Source organism: Scyliorhinus torazame, chromosome 9 (assembly GCF_047496885.1).
Source record: "Scyliorhinus torazame isolate Kashiwa2021f chromosome 9, sScyTor2.1, whole genome shotgun sequence".
Lineage (NCBI taxonomy): Eukaryota > Metazoa > Chordata > Chondrichthyes > Carcharhiniformes > Scyliorhinidae > Scyliorhinus > Scyliorhinus torazame.
In genome coordinates this window covers 39665905-39681322 of record NC_092715.1, presented here as the reverse complement: position 1 = coordinate 39681322, position 15418 = coordinate 39665905, and the positions used below count along the sequence as shown (strand labels likewise).

Below are 15418 nucleotides of genomic sequence, written 5' to 3'. Positions count from 1 at the left end.
CAACTTAATAATTTACAGGCCAATATGAAAAATGGTCCAACATATCCAACATGTTGGCCTCAAAGAGCACCACATGCCATTGCTTTCATTCCTGGTGCAAAATCTAATTTCTCAAATTCCCTAATGATAACTTTTAATTATTCCAAGGGTTTTATTAGAGACCTTTAAAAGCAGAAGTTAATTTGTGAAGCAATCCATAGGTGCCATTACAGACATTTTTATTTAACATAAAAGGAAATTCTGCAATCAATGAACACACTACCATGTGCTTCGTTCTTAGTGAACTTTCCATGTTTTTCCCGTCAGGATTATTTCAGTTGTTTCAGCTGATGTGAGGTAATTCAGAACTTGACGGACTAAAAAATAGCTGAAGGCTCGGCAAGAGCGCGGAAATCTTGGGATACGGACCCTAGCAAGTTTGAATATTCTCAACCATCTTCAGCCAGAAGTGAATGATTTTGGAGTCATCCTTGCCCTCACATTGCAGATGCGAGTTTTCAACCAATTTGATTCACTCCACGTGACATCAAGAAATGATTGAGCAACGGCTATGGACCATGACAGTATCCCGAGTGTAGTACTGAAGAGATGTGCTTCAGAGTCAGCCACATTTTGGAGAAACTGATCCAGTGCATCTGCAACACTAGCATCGACCGGACAATGTGAAATATTGTCCACAAATATCAGGACAAATCCAATTTGGATAGCAACCTCCCTATAAATATTGCTCTTAATTATCAACAAGGTGATGGAAGGAGTCACCAACGCTTATTCACCAATAATCTGTTCACTGATGCTCAATTTTGATTCTGCCAGAATCACTCGACTCTAGACTTTATTATAGCTTTGGTCCAAACATTTACAAAAGAGCCAAATTCCAGAGGAAAATTAAAGATATCTTCCCTTTACATCAAGACAGCAGTTTACTGATTTTGGCAGCAAGGTACATGGAATATGAGTGCCCATTGCCAGGCTGTCTCTCTCTAATGTTATGCATACAGGGCTTGGGTTTGAGGCTACAGTCACCCTTCTCCAGTATTACGATCCCAGACCAGACCCCAACAGTGGCTAAGATGTTGGACAAGAACCCCGATATTTTATTTTAATTTTGTAAGACTGTGAGGAAAGGATACCTCGCTCTAGGAATGATTTCACACAAAATAGGGATATGGTATATTGAAACAAAATTTATTACTAAGACAGTAAAATGTCTTTAACATCACAGAAGAAAATAGCTTACAATTACCCCTTAAACAATGCTATTCAATACAGTGACACAATAATACTTGCAAATACAATTAGCACTCAGGAATACCTGCTCTACAGAGATGTCTCAATACTCTACTTTGAGAAAGGGAGATCTTTTGCGACTGCTTTAAAGAAAAAAACTGACTCCTGTCAGAACCATGCAGAAATCCTGGCTGTATTTCTTCAGAAGATACTGCTCAGCTTTTTAGAGCTCATTTTCCAATCACGTAGTTCTGAACTGCTTGGAAAGAAACTGCTAATCTGTCTACAGATAAATATTTAACTGAACTGCATTGAGAGCAGATCCTTGACTTCTGTTCCCATCTCAATCTAAACCTCAACCAGAACTCTTTTTCTGCAAAATGCCTGATACCTTTGCTTCTATCAATTAAATAATCTTACCAAGCTTAAACAGAATGTACGTAACTCCACAGGGAACCCCTTTAATCCAAACAAAATTCCATTAGGATTAGGATTGTTTTCGTTGAAAAGATGGAGGTTGAGGGGGGACCTGATTGAGGTCTACAAAATTATGAGAGGTATGGACAGGGTGGATAGCAACAAGCTTTTTCCAAGAGTGGGGGTGTCAATTACAAGGGGGGTCATGATTTCAAGGTGAGATGGGAAAAGTTTAAGGGAGATGTGAGTGGAACATTTTTTACGCAGAGGGTGGTGGGTGCCTGGAACGCTTTGCCAGCGAAGGTGGTAGAAGCGGGCACGATAGCATCATTTAAGATGCATCTAGACAGATATATGAATGGGCGGGGAACAGAGGGAAGTAGATCCTTGGAAAATAGAAGACAGGTTTAGATAAAGGACCTGGATCGGCGCAGGCTGGGAGGGCCGAAGGGCCTGTTCCTGTGCTGTAATTTTCTTTGTTCTTTTGTTCTATTAGCCCAAGCTTTTAAGATGCCCTTCTTGCACCCCTGGCTCCCCAAACCTTTAAAAACACTACTGCAGCAGTCATACACACACACTAACCCAGGCGTTTAACTCTTACTGCACCAAATACAGACAATACAATCTGAAATCCCTCCATTCATCACACCAGGCAGTCACTTAGATTGATGGTAGTTGAGCTGGGAGAAAGGGCAATCATCTAGTTTCCTGGAGTCTATCTTCGCAATGGGTGGATCAATGTCTGTCCATCCAACTTCAATGGTTGTAGGGAAGAATATTTCTGACAGTTCTCTCAGTGGCAGGGATCTGGGACCTCTCATCTCCGATTATTTTATTTCCTGCTGTGATTTTGCCCGACTGGTGCATAGTCAGCCCGTGCTCTGTGCACATTGTTCAAGCTCTCACACTGAGGGTCAGGAGAGGGGCGAGGTGCGGAGAACTGGTGCTCACCCAGTAACAAAAAGGCATTTGGATGTGGAATAGAAGGATGATCAGTTGTGGTGAAGTCTTTTCAGGAAAGGTTTAGCAGGTTGAGTTAGACCCACTGGAGTTGAGGAGAATGAGAGAAGATGTAACTTAAGATCCTGGGCGACTTGACAGGGTAAGTGGTGAGGGGATGTTTCCCCTTTTGGGCGACTCTAGAACTATAGGGGGCACAGTTGAAAAATTATAGGTCACACATTCAAGACTGAGATGAGAAAATTTATTTTCAATTCTGTTCAATTCTGGTCGTTAGTGTTCAATTCTGGTCACCACACTACCAGAAGGATGTGGAGACTTTAGAGAGGGTGCAGAAGAGATTTATCAGGATGTTGCCTGGTATTGAGGGCATTAGCTATGAGGAGCGGTTGAATAAACTCGGTTTGTTCTCACTGGAACGATGGAGGTTGAGGGGCGACCTGATGGAGGTCTACAAAATTATGAGGGGCATAGACAGAGTGGATAGTCAGAGACTTTTCCCCAGGGTAGAGGGGTCAATTACTAGGGGGCATAGGTTTAAGGTGCGAGGCGCAAGGTTTAGTGTAGATATACAAGGCAGATTTTTTACACAGAGGGTAGTGGGTGCCTGGAACTTGCTGCCGGAGGAGGTGGTCGAAGCAGGGATGATAGTGACATTTAAGGGGCATCTTGACAAATACATGAATAGGATGGGAATAGAGGGATACGGACCCAGAAAGTGTTGAAGATTTTAGTTTAGTTGGGCAGCATGGTCGGCATGGGCTTGGAGGACCGAAGGGCCTGTTCCAGTGCTGTACTTTTCTTTGTTCTTTATTCTACCAGAGGGTCATTCGTGTTTTGAACTCTCTTCCTCAGAGAGCAGTGGAGGCTGGGTCTTTGAATTTATTCAAAGCTGAGTTAGATAGATAAAGGGTCATCTGGACTCGTAACGTTAGCTCTTTTCTCTCCCGACAAATGCTGCCAGACCCGCTGAGATTTTCCAGCATTTTCTTTTTGGTTTCAGATTCCAGCATCTGCAGTAATTTGCTTTTACTTAACTAGATATTTAATTGATAGTGAATCCAAGATTATGGGGACAGGGGGAGTGCAGACAGGGAAATGGAGTTAACGCCACTATCAGGTCAGCCATGATTGCATCAGATGGTGGAGCAGGCTCAGGGGCCTGAATGGCCGACTCCTTCTAATTCCTGTGTTCTCAGAACAGATCAGTACCCTTATATACGGGAGAGAGAAAATTGGAGGAGAGGAGGGGGAAGGAAAAGGGAAATGCTAACGTTCAGCAATATGTCACATTATTTAACACTCCCAATGACAGTGCCCCAGCAAATTACATTGACACCACCTACAAACAAATATCATATCCAAAATTACTTTCTTTTTTTTACTATCAGACATTGTTTACTGTGAATTGCTGGTATGTTTGTAGTTTTAACACATTACTTCATGACACACAAGGGAGCCAAGCTATTGCTTATATAATCATTGGTGATTTATTTTTTGCCTGTTTAATTCCATGGAGAACTAAAGAAACAATAAACTGTGAATTGAAGCTTGTGCCGACAGGAGACAAGCTTGAGTTTCCTTTGCAAAAGCGATGTCCTCATGGGAGCATTTGCCATACGCAGTCATGGAACAAGATGGCTGAAGGATGCTGCTCAGCAGTTAATGTTGCTGTATGTTGGAATGTTCTAGTCCGAAAGGCAGCTTCGAAAGGAAGCCAGCAGCCACTCCTCCCTTGGAGCTTATTACCGGTGACTTACATCTATGGGAAATTGGGTATGTCAGTAAGAAACATGGTTTTCGAAAGCATCTCACGAGAAACAGGAAACTTTGTAATTTATTTTACAACTGGTTAAGCAAATAAACCTTGAAATAAGGCAAGAGCCATGAGAAGCTAAGTTTGCTGGAGTGAGAGATTCAACAAAGGATCCTTTTGCACACTTGAGCTCTGCATTGTCACACCGAATGGTATCAACTAATCTCAGGATCGTTTTGTTACCATTTTGCTGTTATTTCAGAGGCTCAATGAAGACTTTTGGTTGCGAAGAATCATGTGTGGTCTGGAATTGTAAAAAGTTGCTTTGTTCTCCTAAAACATGGTTGTTCCTTTGACATAAAAATGAACGTTTGAATTAAGAGCAGGAGCAGGCCATTTGGCCCCTCTGATCTGCTCCCACCATCTGATAAAATCATGGCTGACCTGATTGTGGTCTCAGCTCCTCTTTCCTGTCTACCCCCTACACCCTTTCATTCCCTTGTCAGTCAAGAATCTAACTCAGCCTTGGAAATATTTGATGCCCCTATCCCCAGTGCCCTCTGGGGAAGAGAAATCTACAGAGCTGTGCCCCTCTGAAGGAAAAGGAAATCTCCTCAGCTTCATCTTAAATGAGAGACCTGGCTGGCTTCTCCGTTTCAGTGGCTAAGTGCCGGCTGAAACGGACATTTCGTGGGCGTTTTACGGCACTAAAATTGGCACAGAACCCATACCGATTCTGGTGAGGGGCGAGCAGCGGCGGCGGGTGAAACTCCCGATTCCCGCACCGAAAACGGGCGGAGAATGGCTGGGTCTTGCAGCAGTCGTACGCATAACATGGCATCGACCATGCGCGGACCCGACCCGCCATCCGCGCCCCCACAGGACACCTCCTGGCCACCCCCCACCAGGCCCCCCAGCCCTTGTGTAAACGCCCGTGCCAGCGGCACGGATCCTGGCTGAGTGTGGCAGCACTGGACACAGTCCGCAGCCACCATGCTAGGTTCCCGACCTCTCAGACCGCACGGTTGGGAACTCGGCTCATCAGGGGCGGAGCATCGTGGGAGGGCCTGCTGGTGATGCGCCCATGCTGTTGCAATGGTGTGCGGCACGCAATGCAATGACGCCATTCCAGAGGGGATGGAGACTCGAAAACCAGCATCAAACCGGCACCATCCCCAATTTGGGCATTGAAAAGATTCTCTGCCTGATCGCCAATTACGATATCGGCGTTGGGTGGAGAATCCCGCCCCCTTTATTTTTAAAATCTATCCCCTAGTGCCAGTCTCTCACCCAAGGGTTAATTTTGAGTTATTGTTCAATATTGCATTGTTCCTCGAATGTTGTAGTCAAAGAAACAGGCCAGAAATGTAATCAGCCAGTGTTAAATTGTTGGAAGTGGATTGATGTTCTGGATATTTACTTTATTACCTTTGGAGATCATGGAGCAGTCATACATAATTTTCCCTCAGGAGACAATCCACAGGGAGAACAGACTTGCTTGTCCATTGGGTTTTCCTTTTCACACTCTCTGCTGTGTATAAAGTTAAGAAAAAAGTTACATTATTATTTTTGGCTATGTTTAATCAAATTGATTGCAATAAATATTTAAAAGCTCCCTGATTTAGCCTCCAGTTAATAGAACAGATTGGATAACAATGACTTAATCGGAGCCTGATCTGTACAGTTAAAAATGACCCTGCTCACTTTGGGTTTGTGTTATCGTTGCCTTCACTTTAACTTGCAGGCAGTCAGACAGAACATAAGAAGATGGGAGCAAGTTCGGTACATAAACCCCTTCCGTCCACAATGCCTTTATATCCTTCATACCCTTGGCTAGCAAAACTCTGAGACTCCTAGATTTAAAATTATTAATGAGCAAACAACCATTGCGTTTTGTGGGAGACAGGTCTACACATGTTGGACCTCAGTTACTCCAAATTGGCACTTTTGCTTGTTGAGCTTCAGCCCATTTTTCCTGATGCTCATTGGAACTTTAAGCAACCTCTTATTGTGCTCTTCTATGGTTGAGCCCCAAACGATGATACCATCCAGGTACACACGTACACCTTCGATGCCTTCGCTTGTGTGTTCCCTGGCACGGTGAAAAATGTCTGATGCCGAAATTATGCCAAACGGCATTCTCAGAAAGCAGTACCATCCAAATGGCATATTAGACGTGCAGTATTTTGTGCATTGTTCCTCTAGCTTTAGTTGCCAGAAACCCTGAGATGCGTCAAGTTTTGTAAAGAATTGCCCACCTGCCATCTCAGATGTGATTTCCTCACGCTTTGGTATTTGGTAATGTTCTCTTTTGATATTCTAATTAAGATCTTTAGGATCTATCATATGCAAATATTGCCATTCTTTTTCTTTACACAAAGCACGGAGTTTACCCAGTCGGTAGGTTCTTCTATCTTTCTGATTACTTTTAATTTTGTCATCCTCTCTAGCCCCTTTTTGAGACAATCCCAAAGAGGTACAGGTATCACAGGCTTTGCATCCTCTTTGAGTTGTATATTGTAGGTGAATGGTAGCATACCAAAACCTGTGAACACTTCGCTGAATTTGCTGATAATATTCTCAGAATTGTTGGAGTGTTGATCCAATCCGTTGTAGATACTATATACCAACTGCACTAGACCTAATTCTTCACAGGAGTAATCGCATAAGAATGAATCGAAGCCCTCGGATACAATATGGAATGGGACGGAATAAACTGTGTTCTTCACCACCACACTCGGGTCACAAGAACCATAATAGTTAATGCTTGAACCATTATAATCTCGCAAAGATATTTTGTGATTTATTTAAATCGGCTGAATTTTTTGATTTTTTAGATCAGTCATGCTGATTAAATTGGCTTTGGCACCAGTGTCTAACTTCAATTGGACCACTGTACTGTTCACTGTAAGTTATAGCAGCAGGACGGCAACAGGAGTGTTTTCCTCCAAGAATACGCCACCATTACTGAGAAACATTTTAGAATGCTGTGCTGCGAGCTCGTGAGCCTGATAAATCTAAACTGTTTGTTCCAAAGACAGCTCCGATTCCCTCAGCAACCATTCCCTCAGCTTATTTTCATTCACACCAAACACAATTTGGTCCTGAATCATGGAAGATTCCACCGTAGAAAAATTATTTTAGCTTTTAACTTTAAATCAGTGATGAAATTATCTATGGATTCCCTGTCTTCTGTAAATATGATCTAAACATATAGCGTTCATAAGTTTAATTCTTTCTGGGGCTGCAATGTGCATCAAATCTTCGAATTACTTTGTTAAAATTTTTACTGTCTTCATCGTTTGAAAATGTAAACATATTAAACACAGCAATTGCTTCGGACCCTGCCGCTGTTAGGAGCATCACTACCTTATGCAAATCTGATTGATCTTCTAAATTTACTGCAGTAAGAAACAGATTAACTTGTTGTTTAAACACACGCCAGTTGCTGTCCACATTATCATGAAATCTGAGACTCATTGGTAGCTTCAAGGACACCATTCTTGCAGTCTGCAAAATCTTCAAATCTCTGTGGACCTCGTGGCAGACTTATTTTTTTTTCTCAGTGTAATGTTCATGTCGGATGGCCTGATTTATATTACAAGAACATTTGCAGCTAAAGCCATAAACAATTTATTAACATTAACTTTGGGTAAACTACGTACAAAACAACAATGGATAACAGTAAAATTGAGCACAGACAACATCTCTCCAGCTTCCTCCAGCCAGTCTAATGGGTTACCTGACTCTAACATTCACCTAAATACTAATGTCCCCTTATATAAGCAAAGATATGCTAGCATTGAAGGAAGTCCAGAGAAGGTTCACTAGGTTAATCCTGGGTATGGAGGGAATTTCTAACAATGTGAGTTTGAGTAGATTGGGCCTGTGCTCATTGGAGTTCAGAAGAATGAGAGGTGATCTTATTGAGAAATATAGAATTCTGGGGCCTGACTGGCTAGGTGCTGAGAGATTGTTTCCCATTGTGCGAGAGTCTAGACCAGTGGGCATAATCCCAGAATAAAGGGTATCCTATAAGAAAAAGATGAGGAGAAATGTCTTCACTCAGATGATAGTGAATCTGTAGAATTCTTTACCACAGTGGGCTATAGAGGCTGGGTCATTAAGTATGTTCAAGGCTGAGAGAGCAGATTGCTAATCAGTGGGGGAAGATGGGAGAGTGGAGTTGAGGATTATTATATAATTTCAGTCATGATATTATTGAATGATGGAACAGACTCAATGTACCTCTGCCCTTAAGCCTTATGGAACTTATGCTTGCGGGTGGAAAATAATTCTCTCTGTCTATTCCTTCAATTCCTTAAAACCTCAATCAAATTACCTCTTAATCTTTTATATTCCAGGCAGTATAATTCTAGTTTATGTAGACTTGCCTCATAATCTAATCTTTGTTGCTCTAGTAATGTTCTGGTGAATCTGCACTGCAGTCCTTCTAAGGCCAATACAGCCTTTATATTTTGGTTCTTCAGATATAAAGGGAAATGTTTCAAGAGCCTTTTAGATTATTTTTTGCATCTGACTATTACATTTTAATGATCTGCATGTATGGACCCTAAAATCTTTTTGGACTTCCACTCTTCCCAGCATTCCACCATGGAAGTAGTACATGGATACATTGACCGGAATTCTCTGGCCGTTCGCTGACGGTGGTATTCTCTGGTCACCTGCCCGTGGGTTACCTGGTGGCATGGGGTGGCTTCAATGGGAATTCCCATTGACAGCAGAGGGGGCAGAGAATCCTGCCACCAGCGAATAGCGCGCCGCCTCCTGCTGCTGGGAAAGACGCGACTGGGAGGCCGGAGAATCAAGCTCACCATCTTTTGTTCCTGTAGGAATGACCGCATACTTACTTGCATTGACATCCATCTGTCACACTTTTATCCACTCAATTAAGAGATCAACGTTGCTTTGTAATTTTATCCTTCCATCCACACTATTTATTCTGCTAACAAACTTGGCACTCCATTGTGCTATCCAAGTCATCAATGAATATCGTGATGATTGAAGGACGCAGCACCTGCCCTTGTGGGGCAGAATGAGTGACTTTCTCCCAATTTAAGTCCATCCACATTATCCTTAACCATTCTGCTCTCGAACCAATCTCCTAACTTGGTCACCACCCTGCCCTCAATTACATGAGCTTTAATTTTAGCTAATGGTCTCTAATTGTCAAAGTTAAATGAATTTCTCTGAAAGTCCTTAGACTAAATCCATAGATATTGTTCTGTCTGCTACTGTCATTACCTCTTCAAAAAAATCAAATTGCTTCATTGGATGTGACCTGAAATGACTAGACGTTATCACACATTTATTTTTTAATTAAATTAAAATTAATTTAAATTTTTTTCATAAACTTAGAGTACCCAATTAATTTTTTTCCAATTAAGGGGCAATTTAGTGTGTTTGATTCTACCGTGCACATCTTTGGGTTGTGGGGGCAAAACCCACACAAACACGGGGAGAATGTGCAAACTCCATGCGAGTGACCCAGAGCCTGCATCGAACCTGGGACCTCGGTGCCGTGAGGCAGCAGGGCTAACCCACTGCACCACCGTGCTGCCCCATCACACATTAATAAAATCTGGTCAACTGTAACCACTGTTACAAAATGGATGTGAAAATTTGGAATATAATAATAATCACTTATTATCACATGTAGGCTTCAATGAAGTTACTGTGAAAAGCCCCGAGTCGCCATATTCCGGCACCTGTTCGGGGAGGCTGGTACGGGATTTGAACCCGTGCTGCTGCCTTGTTCTGTATTACAAGCCAGCTGTTTAGCCCACTGTGCTAAGCAAGACAATGGAAGAAAACTGAAATCGGAAACTGCAGAGAGTTCGAACAAAGGTTAGAAGGGTTAAGGCGACTATTAACTCCTGGGAAAATCTTTTACATTTTTCCTAAAATGCAGCGCCCAGAACCTGATGCAATACTCGACCTGAGGCTGAGCTAGTGTCTTAGACAAGTTCAACATAACCTCCTTGATTTTGCTTTATATTAATAAAGCCCAAGATCTGGGTTTGAATGAGATTGGTTAACTCACAAGCTAGAATCTTACAAAGAATGTCTAGGTGTCAGTTCCAGCAAGGAAAACGGAATGTGTCCGTTGCCGGGATTTCTGATGGAATTTTGTGCCTCTGAAAGAAAGATTTTTCTCCCACAAGACTAACGCCGTGCTCTTGGTGCCCTCCCGCAGATTTTCTCGCCCGGTGGAAACTTAATCACTGCCATCACTGAGGAGATGCATATGAATGCTTCCCCAGAGCTGTCCAGAGCAGCTCCAGATCCAAAGAACGGATGGCAGCATGAAAACCAGCACCGTATTTCACAAGGGTGTCCTGACCAGACTCCCGGATGGGGTGCAGCAGATGCGGAAAATCCTGTACCCACAATCCGGGAGGCGGCCCACCAGCAGGGTTTCCACCCTTGGCTGGGGGGGGCAATAGCTGCCGTGGTGAATGCCAGCACTCTCCAGAAGAGGAGGGGTAGCAGTGCAGGAAGAAGATGAATGACCTTCTTCGTCCGGCCAGTGTAGATCTGCCACCTCCAGTCTCTCACTGCACTCCCTCACCCACCTCTCACACCTCCAAGGTGATCTCTCAGCCAGCCGTTGCCCACAGGTGGTGAGGTCCTCTTCTCCCGCACCCCATCCCCCCCATCCCCCCACAGAGCCTCCCCAAGTCTTCACTCTGCTCGTCACACCACTGCTCCTACTCCAGTCACACACATGCTACTGCTCAATCATCTGAAGTGGCAGGGCTCTCACCTACACTTTCCCCATCTGTGTCTCCGCAGGGTAAACTCAAGCACAACCAGCGTGATAGGGCCCAGTCACCGGTGTCATGTGGGAGCTCTGCAACTTCACTCCGCGTGAGGTAAGAGCACTTGGACTGGCTGGGAAGGAACCTGACCAAAAGTAAGCAAAAGTGAGAACCTTAAGGACAAATAGTCATTTCTTAAATCTCATGCGAGTAAACATGTTGCATCTTTAATCCTCTGAGATGTACTCAGGCCATCTCCCTTCCCTTGCAGGGAAATCAGACCATCCTTGCACTCCCTGGAATCACCACCCGAGCATCTCTGAGGGAGACTTATATAACATAAGAACTAGGAGCAGGAGTAGGCAATTCAGCCTCTCAAGCCCGCTCCGCCATTCAATACGACCATGGCTGATCTCTCAGTCTCTGCTCCTCTTCTCCATAAGCCTTCTAATTACAAATTTAAAATCGGTCTATCTTCTCCTTAAATTTACTCAAAGTTCTAGCATTCACCACACTCTGGGCTAGTAGATTCCACAGATTTATAACACTTTCAGAGAAGTAATTTCTCCTCATCTCTGTTCTAAATCTGCTGCCCCCTATCCTAAAACTACCACCTCTTGTTCTAAATTGCCCCACAAGAGGAAGCATCTGCTCTGCGTCTAATTTTGTCAATACTTTTTATCATCTTACATGTTGTGTTGGGTGTTCTGGATCCGTGGAACACATACAGGTCACCAACACTTGAAATAGTGCAACACTATTTTATTGAATCATTAACTGTTTAACATACTCTGACTGTGGGTTAACACGATGCTACCTTTAACTAAAGACCTTTGCCTTGGCCTAACCAGTCGATGCACTCAGCACATGGTGAATGTCTGTGTTGCAGGCTGTGAGCTCTGTCCTCCTAGCTAGCTGCAGCTTGAATGAGCGTGAACTCTGATGCCCCCTGTCTTTATAGTGCGTGTGCTCTAACTGGTGATTGGCTGCGGTGTTGTGTGTGTTGATTGGTCCCACTGTGTGTCCATCAGTGTGTGTCTGCACCATGATATACTGGCGTATATTATGACATCCCCCTTTTATAAAAAATGTACCTGTGTGGCAATATATAGTGTATGGTGAGAATGTCCCTGACTACGTGTGTGCGAAATATTTTCAGGAATATGTACATGAGAACTATTTACATGGGAAGGTGCCTGGTACAGAAAAACGTGAACACTATATACAAACCATGTAAACGAGTAAATGGAAGAACAGAACAAATCAGAAAGTCCATAAGCCCACAAAGTTCACAAATTAAGTCTCTGAGGTGGGCGACGAATTCTGGTTGACCGCCTCACGGGTGGGTCAGGAGCCGCCGGCTGAGGAGCGGGCTGGACTGCGTCAGAGTGCGGAGGATGCAGAGTGACCGGGATCTCTGCATAGTCCATGGCAGGGTCAGCAGGAGGGCGAGGCGACAGTGGAGGATCACGTAGGGAGCGCGGAACGAGACGAAGGGCACGTCGATTGCAGCACAGAATGGAGCCATCTGGTAGACGAGCCAGGAACGAGCGGGGGGCCACCTGCCGAAGGACCACAGCGGTTGCAGACCAGCCACCATCCGGAAGATGGATGCGGACGTTGTCATCTGGAGCCAGAGCAGGGAGATCAGCTGCACGGGTGTCATGAGCCACCTTGTGCTGTGCACGAGACAGCTGCATCCGTCAAAGGACCGGAACGTGGTCGAGGTCTGGGACATGAATGGACGGCACCGTCGTCCTCAGGGTGCGACCCATGAGCAGCTGGGCTGGCAACAGGCCAGTGGACAGTGGGGCGGAGCAATAGGCCAGCAAGGCGAGGTAGAAATTGGACCCAGCATCGGCAGCCTTGCAGAGGAGCCGTTTGACTATGTGGGCGCCCTTCTCTGCTTTGCCGTTAGATTGGGGGTGCAGGGGACTGGATGTCACATGTGCAAAATTGTACCGCCTGGCAAAGTTGGACAATTCCTGGCTTACGAAGCAGGGGCCATTGTCCGACATCACCTTGAGTGGGATGCCGTGTCGAGCAAAGGTGTCCTTCCAAGCACGGATGACTGCAGATGATGAGATGCCGTGCAACCGTATCACCTCTGGGTAATTTGAAAAGTAGTCCACAATCAGGACATAGTCTCTACCCAGCGCGTGGAACAGGTCGATGCCCACCTTGGTCCAAGCTGAGGTGACCAACTCATGGGGCTGCAGGGTCTCACGTGGTTGGGCCGGCTGGAAGCGCTAACAAGTGGGGCAGTTGAGCACTGTGTTGGCTATGACGTCATTAATTCCGGGCCAGTACATTGCCTCTCGGGCCCGTCGGCAGCAATTTTCCACGCCAAGATGGCCCTCGTGTAGCTGTTCCAGGACGAGCTGGCGCATGCTATGCAGGATGACAATGCGGTCCAGTTTCAGGCAAAGGGTCAGCCGCCGTCTCGCGGTGAATTTGGACGAGGAGTTCATCCGTGGCAGGTAGATTGGAGGCCACGAAGGCCACATGGGCGTCAACCTGGCAGACGAATCCCGCTGGGTCACACAGAGTGTTGACTGCCCTGGAGAGAGCGTCAGCAATGATGAGGTACTTGCCTGGGGTGTATACCAGCTGGAAGTCATATCGCCGGAGCTTGAGAAGAATACGCTGGAGGCGAGGCGTCAAGTCGTTAAAGTGTTTCTGTATTATATTGACCAGCGGGCGATGGTCGGTCTCGACGGTGAATTGAGGAAGTCCGTACACATAATCGTGAAACTTAACCACACCGGTCAGAAGGCCCAGGCACTTCTTTTCTATCTGCGCATAGCGCTGTTCCGTGGGGGTCATGGCGCGTGAGGCATATGCAACGGGGGCCTATGCTGAGGCCTCATCGCGTTTCAGGAGCACTGCCCCAATGCCAGACTGGCTGGCATCGGTCGAAATTTTGGTCTCTTTTGCTGGATCAAAGAAAGCTAAGACCGGGGCCGTGGTGAGTTTGGTTTTGAGTTCTCTCCATTCGCGCTCGTGGGTAGGGAGCCATTGGAAGTCTGTCGTCTTCCTGACCAGGTTCCTGAGAACCGTGGTATGAGAGGCGAGGTTAGGGATGAACTTCCCTAAAAAGTTGACCATGCCCAGAAATTGGAGGACCGCCTTCTTGTCCTCTGGCATTTTCATGGCTGTGATAGCAGCCACCTTGTCCGCATCCGGCCGCACACCCAACTGGGAGATGTGGTCCCCGAGGAACTTGAGTTCCGTCTGCCAAAAAGAGCATTTGACCCTGTTGAGACGTAGGCCCTGCTCACGTATGCGTTTGAACACGCGCTGGAGGCGACTGACATGCCAAATGATTATGTCGTTGACATAGACGCGAACACCTTCAATGCCTTCCATTATTTGTTCCATGATCCTATGGAACACTTCTGAAGCAGATACGTTCCCAAATGGCATCCTGTTGTAACAATATCTGCCAAAGTGGGTATTGAATGTACACAGTTTCCTGCTGGATTTGTCAAGCTGGATTTGCCAGAATCCTTTTGAGGCATCGAGTTTGGTGAAGAGCTTGGCATGAGCCATCTCGCATGTGATCTCTTTGCGCTTGGGAATTGGATAATGCTCCCTCATGATATTGCGATTCAGATCCTTGGGATCAATGCAAATTCTCAATTCGCAGGAAGGCTTTTTTACACATACCATGGAACTGACCCTGTCGGTTGGTTCCGTGACTCTGGAGATCACTCCTTGGTCCTGGAGGTCCTGCAGCTGCTGCTTGAGGCGGTCCTTAAGGGCTGCTGGGACCCTGCGAGGTGCGTGCACCACAGGCGTGGCATTCTGTTTCAATAAGACCTTGTAGGTATATGGGAGCGTGCCCATGTCTTCGAAGACGTCATGGTGCTGGTCGATGATGGTGTCGAGTTGCGCCCTGAAGTCAGTGTCCTGAAAGGCAGACATGTCATCAGGAGAGAGAGAGTGAACTCTCTGAACTAGGTTCAACAGCTTGCATGCCTGCGCGCCAAGCAGGGAGGCTTTCGAGGAACCCATGATTCCAAAAGGAAGGATTGCTTTGCGTGACTTGTGCATCACTTCAAGTTGGCATGAGCCGCTAGCATCAATGACGCCATTATAATCCAATAGATGGCAGGCTGATGGAAGATTTCACACGAAGGCTTAGAAAGTCAGACCGCGCAATGAGATTGGCGGAGGCACCAGTGTCCAGGCGGAATCGTATTTGGGACCGGTTGACCGTCAGGGTGGCACACCATTCATCGTCTGGATCGATGCTGTATACCGACAGCGG

At 45.6% G+C, this 15418-nt stretch overlaps 1 long non-coding RNA gene across 2 annotated transcripts in view; it reads right to left on the bottom strand.

Annotated features, from left to right (window-relative positions):
- Positions 1-1169: 1169 nt before the first annotated feature.
- LOC140429159 (uncharacterized) overlaps positions 1170-15418 on the bottom strand; it is a 127430-nt gene continuing 113181 nt past the window's right edge. For both annotated transcript variants that reach the window (XR_011949000.1, XR_011949001.1), the window contains exons 2-3: positions 5792-5894; positions 1170-4369 (exon numbers count right to left, since the gene is read on the bottom strand). This is a non-coding gene — a long non-coding RNA (uncharacterized lncRNA). The remainder of the gene's footprint in view (positions 4370-5791; positions 5895-15418) is intronic.